Genomic DNA, 9,183 nt, shown 5'->3' on the forward strand with positions numbered 1-9,183 from the left:
GTCTTTCTTCTATTCTACCTCCTCCTCCTCCTCCTCCTCCTCCTCCTCCTCCCCTTCCTCCATCCACCTTCTCATCAATCTTTCTACTTCTTTTTCATATTGTCCATTTGAGGTTGTACCTCTTGGCTTCTATGTGGAGTTTCTGAAGGTTTTTCTTATACTCAAGGAATATTTCAGCTTTTTGGTCTCTCAGGAAGGGCGTCTGATACTCTCTAGAGTTGGTGCGAAACACCTGGTGACAGATGCCACTGGCCAAGCCTCGCAGCTCAGGCTCAGGACAAGCGATTGGTCCTTAAGGCGTTTTCAAGACCCTATGGGAGCAAACTCCCAGTGTTGGAGGCATCTAACACAGCAGTATCTAATTTCCATGTGTGTATTTTTCAAAAGGGATTTAGGTTTGTGTGTGTGTGTGTGTGTGTGTGTGTGTGTGTGTGAGAGAGAGAGAGAGAGAGAGAGAGAGAGAGAGAGAGAGAGAGAGAGAGAGAGAGAGAGAGAGAGAGAGAGAGAGAGAGAGAGAGAGAGAGAGAGAGAGAGAGAGAGAGAGAGAGAGAGAGAGAGAGAGAGAGAGAGAATGGTCTTGTCACGTGTTGGACTTGTAATTTCTAGCAAATTCCCTCATTTTGATCTTTGGGCTACAAATTCACTGATCTCTGGACATGGCTGGGATCTCACTGCAAACCCACGCACACTCTGAAGAGAGGCACAACCTCCTGATCTCCTGTCTGATAAGTATTAGAATGATCAGCACGTGAGATGGATTTCTGTGGTGCGAGAAGTCTTATGTGATTCGCGTTAGTCTTTTCGCTCCCAAAGTTCCTGCATCATTGATAAGGTCAAGAGGCAGCCACGTCTGCCTCAACAGTTGGGGTTACTGCCGCTCGACCTAACTTCCCGCAACTTTTCGCCAGCCAAGGCAGGCACAACCGTTGCCGAGATGTTGGGGGGAGAGCCGGGCGCGGTGTGTTGCAGAGGGTCACGCGACTTATTCTTATTGCTACAACTTGGGTACAAAAAGATAAAGCTCATATTTGTAAATGTGTTGCTATTCCTGGTTGATTTTGTTCCAGGAGCTCTGGACTTTTGTTTCCTTCAGACGCCTCCCACTTTCGAAAAAAAGAAATGTGGCTGATCAGGATTTCAGCGTCTTCAGGTAGTGGGAGGGGCTTGTGGACGTTTTCAGGTAGTGGGAGGGGCTTGTGGACGTTTTCAGGTGGTGTGAGGGGCTTGTGGACGTTTTCAGGTAGTGTGAGGGGCTTGTGGACGTTTTCAGATGACACAGACTATACTAACTACGCCATTCCATGAAAAGGACTTTGGAGTAGTAGTAAGGCGCGCCATTCAACAAGGGATTCGCGCACTAAGTAAACTTTTAGGATGACCACAGCTCCTATTGCTTATGCTCCTTGAGATGAAACCCAGTGCCCTGTTTGCACGATTTTTAGCCTGAATGCATTGAGCTCTAGGACGGAGGTCAGCGCTCACTGGGACTCTCTCTCACACCCAGACCTGCTTAGAGGAGTGTCATTTAATTAGTAAGTTGTGGACCCAAATGTGGACCCTTAAGATAGAAAAAAAATAGCGCTGATGATGCGTGTGAGATAGATTCTAAGTACTAAGATCTCACCTGGATTAATTAAGCAGATTTGTTATACGGCCTGTCATATCCTGGATGGCGTATTGTAGAGAGGGCAAGTTAGGGTGTCTGCAGCTGTGTTTGAGATGGGAGCATATGTGTATTTTTCAAAAGTGATTTTGGTGTGTGTGTGTGTGTGTGTGTGTGTGTGTGTGTGTGTGTGTGTGTGTGTCGTTTCATAGAGTACGTACATACAAAGTGGGACGCTTCAAAGATGGAGTAATTTTATTCAGTATGAAAAAAGGCTAAATCATCGGTATTTGCATTTCATTCATTAGCTTACGGTACGTGATTAAGGTGTTTAAGGAGTTTAAGGTTTTAGTCACAGGTGATACATAGGTGAAACGCTTATCGCAGAAAAGCAGCTTAGGGCGCTTAGTATACGGCAGGAAGTAGTGAAGTTCATGCCACGCAGCGCAGGTCATATTCTTAAACCTATTTTAGGGTCGTATTACAAGACGTATCGCCACCCAAGAACACATATTTGACAAGGCTTTCATAGTTGTGGGCATTTCCAGGGGTAGTTTTATGACCCTGGTGGTAGTGTTAGTCTTCTTCTGTACCATGAACCTGCAGAAACACTCACTAGAACCCGACTGACCCCCTCTTTGACCTTTAGAGATAGGTGATGTGAGAAGCGAGAGTGTCTTATAATACCAACCTAAAAAGAGTCGGTCATATTCCTAAACATTTCGGCGCGCAAGAACACATATTTTACTTGGCTTTCGTAGGAGTTTAGTATTTCCAAACGTTTCGCCTCCCAAGAACACATATTTTACTTGGCTTTCGTAAGAGTTTGGGGTATTTCCAAACGTTTCGGCTCCCAAGAACACATATTTTACTTGGCTTTCGTAGGAGTTTGGGGTATTTCCAAGGGTAGCTTTATGACCATTTTGGTAATTTGACTCTTCTTCTGTACCGTGAACCTAAAAAAAGCAATCATTAGAACCCGACTGATCTCCTTTTCGGCCTTTGGGAATAGTTGATGTGAGGGGCGTGAGCGTCTGATAATACCGAGCTGGAAGCTGTTTTCATAGCGGTGGACAAATACAAGGATGAGGATGTTAGAAAGTATTGGACTACGGGAGATACAAGAGTAGATCAGTGATGCTTGTGTGGACAACTTATTATCGTAAAAGTGATAGAACATGTCGTAAAATAAATCTTCACGTAAAATACCAAATCTTATTCTCTCTCTCTCTCTCTCTCTCTCTCTCTCTCTCCACGATACAAAGGGAAGCAGTACAATATTTCATCCGTTTTCTGTCTCGTCTTAACACCTCGTCTCCCATTTTCTGTGAAGCCTTTGACAGCTTCCCATTTTTTCTTCCATGCCGATAAATATTTTTTTAGGGGGACTGATGTATATTTTTGGCCAACAGTTTTCTTTGAGGCAGCTTCTTTGCGTTTTTTACATGCTTCCTGGCTTTAAGGAGAAACTGTCACATTGGCTCATAGTTAACGTAGGCAAAGAGGCAAATGATTATAGAAAATGAGGACCCATGTGTGAAAGAGAGAGAGAGAGAGAGAGAGAGAGAGAGAGAGAGAGAGAGAGAGAGAGAGAGAGAGAGAGAGAGAGAGAGAGAGAGAGAGAGAGAGAGAGAGAGAGAGAGAGAGAGAGAGAGAGAATATCACTATCACCGTATTGTTTGTTTCATAAGACAGGAAGTAAGTGAAGGGGAAGGAGAAGGAAGTGGAGAGAAATGGCTAAGAGAGGAGAGGGAGGGAAAGGAGGAGGAGGAGGAGGTCAAGGTCATAAGGGAAGGCATAAAGAGAAGGAAGACGGAAGAAAGGGGAGAAAAATGAAGTGGCGGAGAGGAGGCGAAAGGGGACGAGAAGGAGGAAGAAAGGAGAAAAGAGAGAGATAATTAAGGTGGAATTTTGAGAAGAGGATTAAATGTCTTGGTAAAGTTTCTAATAGTATCCGGGACGCTTCTGTTTATATTTTCTTTTTATCATTGTATATTTTTTCTATTTATCTTCTCTTAGTCTGAATGCCTTTTTTTTTGTTTTTTGTTATATAGCACCCGTAGACTTTTATTATGAGGGCTGTTGATTTGCTCCAGGCTCGTTAGTGACGCAGGTAGGTTTAATATAGGTAAATGTAAAGCTTCCATCAAACTGCTCTCTCTCTCTCTCTCTCTCTCTCACGATTTCAACCTTATTTCTGTATTCCGTCCAATCGATCCTGTAGAATATTTGGACCCACGGAAGAGGCGGTGTTTCTGGCGTTATGCTTCAACTCGGTGGGATGACCTGAGAATATACTTTTCCTATTTCTCTATGTAAATATATGAAAGTATACATATGAATGACCCTTCTGTGTGTCCCCAGCGCATTACAAAGGGTACTCTCTCTGGAATGGAGGCACACATTTCACGTACTTTCTCTACTCCTCACGCCAAAAAGTCCTGGTTCTGTCTGTCTTGTTCTCGTGCTGTACAAACTAAAGAGGCAGCTCACAAAAAGTACCTGAGCCTTAGATCTCCAGCTAATCACAATCTTTATATTTCGGCGTCAAATCTCTTCCTCGACTCACCAAAAACTCCTTGATTAATAAAAAAAGCCCAAACCTTTTTTTTTTTTTTGAGAGAGACTTCCGGCACCTAGCCCAAAATATCTCTTAATTATACTTCCTCATCTTCCCCACCTCTCCTTAGTCGTGATGGCATCCCAGCTATCAAATCTGTTTCTAAAGCTGAACTGTTCGCTCGAACTTTCTCCGAAAATCCAACTGCTGATGATTGAGAGAATATTCCTCCTACTTATCCCTCCGCTGACTCCACTAAGTCTACTGTTAAACTTCTTAAGAACGATCTTTTCTATGCCTTCTCTGGAAGCTTCTGAAAAATCAAGGCTGTGAACACGTGAGGAAATGATGGGTCGTTGCGTACGCAGGTGTAGTTTCCAGCTTTAGACTGAAATTTAATATAGATGTATAGTAGTAGGATGCAAATCCAGTGTTGGGGTGTGTGGGGGTGCTTTTTCCAGAACACGGCGGGCTGTATGTTACGTATTTGTTTTATGTATCAGTTAGCTGAGTATTCAGCGTCGCAAATGCTAAAAAAAATATTTACAAACTGGCTTAAAAGTATACATCAATGGAACTGCTTATATTTCACAAATTGATAATAGCAAAGTCAGGTATATTTTTCGCGGTATCGTATTTTGGCAGCGGACCACAGGTCAGGCTATGTTAGGTTAGGTGATTGTATTTAGTTTGGTCAGCTTACTTAATTTGAGCTGTTTTCGATAAATACCTATTCTACGCCTCGTGCTGCGCCGCACCGTTATTGTCACTGACGGTCGGGGTCAGGCTACGTCAGGTTAGATAAATACTGTAACTAACTCACGGGGGTCGAGGGGGCGATCCTGACGGGGATCCTGCATAGAGGCACTTAGGTCACTGCACAAAGAAAAGTGATTTCGATGCTGTGCCCGGCGGGCGGGCGCTGCGGGGAATATTTCCTCAACATAATTACCAAAAAAATAAGTTTTTGCGGATTTGGACAGAAAAAAATAACTCCACAGAAAATCATATTTTGGCCATGAAAAAAGTTAGTATCTTAAAAAGTAGCACGCCTGCTTGTGCTGCTTAATACCCACAAACCTGATTTTCTGAAGGAGAGCTGGTACTCCACAGAATGGAAATTAGAGCAAAGACCCGGAACGTTGCTGAGGTTAATGAAGAAACGTTGGAAATGCTGGCAGGACACTTCTTTGTGTCATTAGAAGTGGAGTCTGTCCCGGGTGCAACTTGTGGCACCCCCGCGAGTCTGTATTTTGATTAGCCATAAATTCTGATAAATATTGAGGAAATGGTGTGTGTGTGCCGCGTGAATGTAGTCTGTTGTGGAAAGTATGAAAATTTGTCTTTAGAGAACACGTGAGCTACTCACTGGTGTTAATGAAAAGTTGGAGATGGGGTATGAGGATACCGGAGGGTGCTTGATAGGCCTGCAGCACCCCTTCGCCTCCCAGGAGTGGTTTACGCCACTCTCGGCAGGTGTCTACCTGCCTGCGACACTCAGCTGTCCCCGTAGGTGTTCTGTATCGCCTTCACCAGTTTCTTCCCCTCCCAGATGCTATCCATAAACAAGGGCCTTGTCCCCCCTCTTATGAAGTATGCATCCCATGTGTTGGGAGGCTTCACACACACAGCCCTTTTGGCCAGAGTGGAGTCAATGGCTCTTCGTTTCATCAGTTCCCCTCCTCACACCGACAGTCTTCTACCTCCTGAATTTTTCCGCACTGTTTCCTCTCTATCTTTTTTTTTTTTTGAACGACAAAGGAGACGGCTCAAGGGCAACAAAAAGAGTGTAGTAAAAAAAAAAAAAAAAAATCCCGCTACTCACCTCACTGTCTATCTTCCTTCGATATTTTCATGCTGGCTGATTTTCTGAACTTGCTCATTGCATGCCTCCCTCCCTCCCTCGGCGCCGCTGCACGGGATGTTTAAACTCTTGCTCATCCTTATTGTATTCAGATCCTTTTTGCTAGAGTTGGCAAGCATATTCATTTTATCATCCCGTTGCTCGTATACTCTGGAAGCCTTCCTCCCTCTGTATTTCCTGCCTACGACTTGAACTCTTTCAAGAAAAAAACGGTATCAGGACAACTCGCCCTCAGAAATTGGCCCCTCGTCTGACCACTCGTTCTGTGCTAGGCGGGTGTTTTTTTCCCTTTTCTCTTGAGTTTCTTTTTTTGGTGTAAAAATATCAGTCTTATGATACATATTTGTACGTACTTTCTCTCTATGTCTGTTTACCAGTCTGCTAGTTTATGTACCTCTCAAGCTACATAAATGTCTGTTTGCTACCTAGCTACCCATAAGGAATCTAGTAACTTGTCTTATCATTTCTGTACAATATATTTCCGTCTCTGTCTATCTGTGCGGGTGTGTATTTACATGGGTGTCTATCAGTATATACATCTATCCCTTAATGCACATATTTTTCCACCTCCACATCGTTATCTGGATCCGACGTGACCAATACCGCTGCACACACACAAAGAAACTCATATTCCGTCACTGCTTCCTCCTCCTCCTCCTGCTTCTCCTTCTCTTTCTCCTGCGGCAGACACAGCTGTAGGGGGCACCTCATAAGCGACGCAGTGGGAGGGAGGAGAGAAGGAGGAAAGGCAGGAGAGAGGGAGGGAAGGAGGGAGGGAAAATGTGATCTATTGAGCAACTATCGAGTGGCCAATAGGCTTTAGACTCCCTCAATCTCGTGTCAACTCCAGTTTTCCTCAGATAAATAGCGGAGGAGGAGAAGAAGGAAGGAGAGGAGGATGTGTTATGAGGCTGTTGGCAAGGGAAGGACGGCGATCATGAGGAGCAGGAGGAGGAGGATATGAAAGAGGAGCATGGTGTTGAGAAGGGCAAGGAAAGGGAGCAGGAACCGATACGAACACAAGAATAAAAAAATACTTATGGCGAAATACAAAAGATTAGGAGGAGGAAGAGAGAAAGATTTAGGGTTACTGTAGAAGAAAGTTTGATAAAAAGAGGAGGCAGTGTGACTGAGAGAAAGATGAAGTATAAATTAGTAAGAGAAAAAGATGAACATAGAAAGAAGCAAAATAAAACTTGACATAATAATATAGAAAGGAAATAATCACATTGAGCGAAAGGTTAAGTATATATGTGAGGAAGAGAAGATGAACATAGAGGAAGAAAAAGAAAAAGAAAAACTTGAAAAATGGTGATAAAGAAAAGGAAAAAACTCACAACCATTCCAAAAATTACATAGAGTAGCAAATAAGGAGACTAAAAATTGAAAAAGCACCCAAGAAAAAAACTCACGTATATTGGGAAGAGAAAAAGATGAATATAGAAAGAAGAATCATTAGAAAAACTAGAAACACACCTAGCAACAGCTGTATATACAGCTGTTGCTAGGTGTGTGTGTGTGTGTGTGTGTGTGTGTGTTAATGCCTTATGAATTTTACTAAGCACACACACACACACACACACACACACACACACACACACACACACACACACAGGGCCGGATTTAGAGTTGTGGGGGACATGGGCACAGCATGTTGTGGGGGCCCAGTTTTCAGTGTGTTAAATGGATTGGGGGGTGGGCAGTGAGCGAAATAAGCGATTTGGTTCAGTTGAGAGGGCTAGGAGGCGTTGTATTGGAATATTGTGAAATAATATAATAATACGTTGTATTTATATAATTCATAGCGCACACAGAGCCAGTAGAGTAAATTAATTAACCCTAAAAACTAGAGGCTACTGTCAAGTGATCATGTCACCCTACCCCACCCAGTACAAATGACTAAGATCGAGGAAAACACATAAGTTTTGTGTTTCGTTTGTGAGGATTTCACCGGCGAGAAGTGGATTGGATGCTCTTTGTGTCCTGAATGGTGTCATGTGGAGTGTGCTCATTTGTCTGGAATTAAGCAATATACATAAAATTAACTGCATTTGCGCCCCATGCCTCCATAATGCGTCACTGGCTACCAGCATTGTGGTAAAAACGGATGAATTCAACCAAGAATTATCTAAAGTTATATTTGTAATTAAGGATCGATGAGGTTGAAGCCTGAGAAGTTGCAGGAGGAGCTGGGATCAGTTGCTGACGCGGTTCGTGCAGACAAGGCAAATCTTAGTTGGGCTGAGGTGGCGAAGAGAGACAGGGAAGTCAGGAAGAATCTCTTGTTGTGGAAGCTTCTAACCAGGAAAAGAAGGCAGCAGATACGAAGGATGAAGTCTCCCAGTCATTGAATGGCATTCACATAACTGATTCAAGATTCACAAATGGAGGTAATATTGTCATGAACTCTGACAATGAGAACACAAGGATGAGGCTGCTCAACAATTGGAGTCTTAGTACCAAGAGTGTTGGAAAGATGAAACCAGAGATAATGATATGCAATGTTGAAAATGAGGAGTCCAAGGAAAAAATAAAGGATTCCATCTTAGACCGCAATGAGTTCTTACACACAACTGAGGAAGTTGAGAATAAGATTGAGCTGTTTTTAGTAAGCCTGCAGCTGGCGGTACAATGCACTACATTCTGAGGTGTGATCCAGCTGTGAGAGAGCTGACTCACAAGAATCATGACAAGTTGAAATTAGAATGGAGAATATAAACAGGGAGAGACAGATTCCGTGCAATTAGATGCTATCATTGTCAGAGATACGGCCATTTTGAGGTCAACTGTACTGTTAAGAGCAATGGAAAGGCCCAAAAATGTTTCAAATGCACTGACGATCACAAATCGAAGGATTGCGTTGAAGGATTATGTGAGGTACAAGAAGCCTGAAATCAACCACTCAGTGAATGACCAGTGTTGTGTAGTACTTCAAACCGAAATTGAGAGAATTCGTAACATTACCGATCATGGCTATTAATTAGTGTTTGTACTCAAAGACAAAGTGTGTGTTAAATGTTCAATGTGTTGGAAATAATTTAGTGTGAACCCAAACACGGCCAAGTGACTTTGATGATGCCAAGTTTTATCAAAAGGACATCAGTAGGCTATTCATGAAAGCAATCACGACTCAATCACTCACTACGACGTTCTGAA

This window comes from Eriocheir sinensis, unplaced genomic scaffold (genome assembly GCF_024679095.1).
Source record: "Eriocheir sinensis breed Jianghai 21 unplaced genomic scaffold, ASM2467909v1 Scaffold244, whole genome shotgun sequence".
Classification (NCBI taxonomy): Eukaryota; Metazoa; Arthropoda; class Malacostraca; order Decapoda; family Varunidae; genus Eriocheir; species Eriocheir sinensis.